This window comes from Triticum dicoccoides, chromosome 7B (genome assembly GCF_002162155.2).
Source record: "Triticum dicoccoides isolate Atlit2015 ecotype Zavitan chromosome 7B, WEW_v2.0, whole genome shotgun sequence".
In the NCBI taxonomy this organism is placed as follows: domain Eukaryota; kingdom Viridiplantae; phylum Streptophyta; class Magnoliopsida; order Poales; family Poaceae; genus Triticum; species Triticum dicoccoides.
In genome coordinates this window covers 293214962-293219403 of record NC_041393.1, presented here as the reverse complement: position 1 = coordinate 293219403, position 4442 = coordinate 293214962, and the positions used below count along the sequence as shown (strand labels likewise).

General features: G+C 39.5%; 1 long non-coding RNA gene across 1 annotated transcript in view; it reads left to right on the top strand.

The window, feature by feature from the left end:
* Window positions 1–322: 322 nt before the first annotated feature.
* The window catches only part of LOC119336389, a 5407-nt gene continuing 1287 nt past the window's right edge, over window positions 323–4442 (top strand). The window contains exons 1-2 of the long non-coding RNA XR_005162446.1: window positions 323–562; window positions 639–780. This is a non-coding gene — a long non-coding RNA (uncharacterized LOC119336389). The remainder of the gene's footprint in view (window positions 563–638; window positions 781–4442) is intronic.

Below are 4442 nucleotides of genomic sequence, written 5' to 3'. Positions count from 1 at the left end.
AGGAAATTAGGTGAACTTATCATGTAACATACCGCCCACTCCTTGAAAGCAGAAAAAGGAAAACACGAATTAAGTGGAACATACCACCAACTCCATGAAGTCATCGTGAAGATCGACACAAATGACAAATCTCATTGCAAGTTAGGTGAACTTTGTAACATGCAACAAGCCTCATGTCACAACAGAAGTGGCACCCATCGTTCGTTGCCTACATTCATGTTATGGAATAGTTGTATATGTTAAACCACAAGCTTTTTAGCCGCAAACCTTCTCACAATAAATAGAAGCAACCAATAGCCGCGAATAGTCTCGCTATAAATCGCCGCATGTAGCCTAGGGTCACCACACCAGGGGCATTCATGCTTCGTTTCATTGCCAACCATTTCGTATCCAAAATAAATGGTAAACCACACAACCTATTTTCATTTGAACCACACATAATCCTATATGCCTCACTATAAATAAAGGCACCAAAGCTGTGCATTGTTAGAGCAGTAAGATTGTATCACACAAATTTGTTGCTTGCCTTCTATCAAGAAATATTCATGAGTACTTCATCAAGGTAACATATTTTTTAATATGTATGTACTAAACTAGAATTCAATATGTTCTAACAAAATTGAATGTAACTATTTCAGGTTGAAATGGCTGCCGTCTGTGATATTTGTGGTACTGGTAGAATGCCATGCGCCTTAGATCATGAGAAAATAACACAATTTCGGGTGATAGGTCCAGACTCTCTTCGTTACAGGATTGTGAATCAATATCGTAATGTCATATGTAAGTTTATTATATATCAAATTGAGGTGTAACTTACTACATACACTTATTATGTATAAGATGCACCTTGCCGAGGAGTTAACCAATTTAGGCACTACATCAGACAATGCTATTTCACAGCCGAAACTACACACAAATCAAGCTATAGGATGTGTGCGAGAGATAATGGAGATAGGATTCACATAGGTGGCATTGGATGGGATTGCTTTTGCTACGACCACGATATAAGAACAAGAGACATGATCCATTTTTGCTACAACTCTAGAGATTTTGTGATATATATGTCCCCAATACATCCAAACGAGGAACCAACGTATATAATTAGTAAGTAGATTATTTTTATATTAGTTGTTCCTTTAGTAACATTATTTTATATTAGTTGTTTATTTAGTAATATTTTTTTGTAATTAACAATTGTTCAATTATTTTAAATTATAAAGCGTACGTATTTGACAAATATGAAAGACCTATTGCATACAATGATGATTTTAATCTAACATGAAGGTAAGTTAAGAATATGCACACTCTATTACACATGTATGAGAAATATCCTGCACGGGTTCATTGCTTTACAACTGCAAACATCTATGACAATCATTTGGTAAGCATTATACAATATGTGCAATCTGGTCACTTCACATTTTTATAAAAAAATTTCTTTTTAAATGCAGGTTACACATAGACATATAGTTGGCAGGCTTGGTCTATGATGACCCACAAGTATAGGGGATCAATCTAGTCCTTTCGATAAGTAAGAGTGTCTGATGGCTCGTGTCCACTTTGGTATTTCCCCAAAAAGAAAGGGATGATGCAGCACAACTACGGTAGGTATTTCCCTGAGTGATGAGACCAAGGTTATCGAACCAATAGGAGAACCACGCAACACTATGTAAACGGTACTTGCACACAAAGAACAAATACTTGCAACCCGACGCGTAAGAAGCGTTGTCAATCCCTCCAGGGTAAATGATAGATAAAATTATAGTAGATTGGATAAATAGATCTCGTGGGAACACGAGATAAAATAAATAAGAAAAAAATGCAGCCAGGTATTTTTGGGTTTTTGGATTAATAGATCTGAAAATAAAAGAGGCAAATAATAGATCAGAAAGCAAATATGATAAAGAAGAGACCCGAGGCCATAGATTTCACTAGTGGCTTCTCTCAAGAAAAAAAACATACGACGGGTAATCAAATTACTATTGGGCAATTGATAGAACTTCAAATAATCATGACAATATCCAAACAATGATCATTATATAGGCATCACGTCCAAGATTAGTAGACCGACTCCTGCCTGCATCTACTACTTAACTCACACATCGACCGCTATCCAGCATGCATCTAGTGTATTAAGCTCATGGAAAAACGAAGTAATGCAATAAGAATGATGACATGATGTAGAAAAAGATCTATTCATGTAGGAATAGACCCCATCTTGTTATCCTTAATAGAAACGATACATACGTGTCATTTCCCCTTCTGTCACTGGGATTGAGCATCGTAAGATCGAACCCATCACAAAGCACCTCTTCCCACGGCAAGAAAAATCGATCTAGTTGGCCTAACCAAACCAAAGATTCGAAGAAGAAATCCGAGGCTATAAGCAATCAAGCATATAAGAGATCAAAACTCAAATAACTTTCATGGATAAAATAGATCTGATCATAAACTCAAAGTTCATCGGATCCCAACAAACACACCGCAAAAAGAGTTACATCAAAATAGATCTCCAAGAGACCATTGTATTAAGAATCAAAAGAGAGAGAGAGAGGAAGCCATCTAGCTACTGCCTACGGACCCATAGGTCTACAATGAACTACTCACGCATCATCGGAGAGGCACCAATGAGGATGATGAACCCCTCCGTGATGGTGTTTAGATTGGATCTAGTGGTTCTAGAACTTGCGGCGGCTGGAATTGTGTTTCGCCGACTCCCCCAGTGTTTTTGGTTTTTCGGGGTATTTATAGAGCAAAGAGGCGGTGCAGGAGGCCACCAAGGTGGGCACAATCCACCAGGGCGCGCCTAGGCCCCCGGGCATGCCCAGGTGGGTTGTGCCCCCCTTGGGGCACTCCTTTGGTACTTCTTTGGCCCAAGTTCTTCCTTCTGGTCTTGCTGCATTTGGACTCCGTTTGGTATCGATTTTCTGCGAAGTAAAAACAAGAAAAAATAGCAACTGGCACTGGGCACTATGTCAATTGGTTAGTCCTAAAAAATGATATAAAGTTGCTATAAAATGATTGTAAAACATCCTAGAATGATAATATAACAACATGGAACAAGCAAAAATTATAGATATGTTGGAGACCTATCAGTGTCGAACCCAATGAGGAGCAGAAGGAAATGACAAGCGGTTTCCAGCAAGGTATTTTCTCCAAGCACTGAAATTATCAGTAACAGATAGTTTGGTAGTAAGATAATTTGTAATGAGTAACAAGTAACAAGTATAACTAAGGTGCAGCAAGGTGGCCCAATCCTTTTTGTAGCAAAGGATGAGCCTGGGTGAACTCTTATGTAAAGCAAAGCGATCCCGAGGACACATGGAATTATCGTCAAGTTAGTTTTCATCATGCTCATATGATTCACGCTCGCTACTTTGTTAATTTGATATGTGGGTGGACCGGTGCTTGGGTGATGTCCTTACTTGGACAAGCTTCCCACTTATGATTAACCCCTTTCGCAAACATCCGCAACTACGAAAGAAGAATTAAGATAAATCTAACCATAACATTAAACATGTGGATCCAAAACAGCACATTACGAAGCAACACATAAACTAGGGCTTAAGCTTCTGTCACTCTAGCAACCCATCATGTACTTGCTACTTCCCAATTGTCGGATTCAGGGCTCCGTAGACCCGTGAAAGGTTCGAACTCTGGAGCATGTGCGAAGAACTCAACCTCTCCAGCCAACCATCTCGTTACCCCACGGCCTAGCTCGATTCACGCAATCAAGGAAGAAGATGGACACGACAGTTTACCCAGGTTCGGGCTACCTTGCGGTGTAATTGTGACGCCCGGGTAATTAAGCTACAGTGATCCTCTGCTAATGGTGCCACGTCACCTCGTTTATAGTTGCTAATCTCGAGTTAGTTCGAAATCAATTCAAATTCAAATTCAAAATCAAGCAAACAATAAAAGTTTTCAAATATTAAAACTAAAATGTTCGGAGTGAACCAAATATTGCATAGGTAATTATGGTGGAGAAACCACACTTTTATAAAATAGCTAAATGCTCTAAAGTAAATAAACAGTAGCTAAAACCAGTAATTAAATTCGTTTTATAATATATAAAATGTTAAACTAAATTGTTTGGGCGCCCAAGTTATTGTGGCATTAGAATAAGTAGTAATACAATTTTAGGAACTAATTTTATAATTTATAAAACTAACATAAATAGTAACAAAAAGGAAAAAGGGAAAATAATAAAAAGTTAAAAAAAAAACAAAGCTAAAAAAAAAGGAAAAGAACCCACCAGGCCAACTGGGCCTTGGCCCAACCAGCTGGCCACCAGGCCGACTAGGCCGGCCCGTCCCCACTCCCCCATAACCCCCTCCACTACTAACCCTAGGCACCGACACCCCACTCCCCCCCCACTCGCGCCCCCACCCTCCCTCTCCCCGATCCAATCGGGATCGGGCTTGAACGCCCGCCGCCCCGGC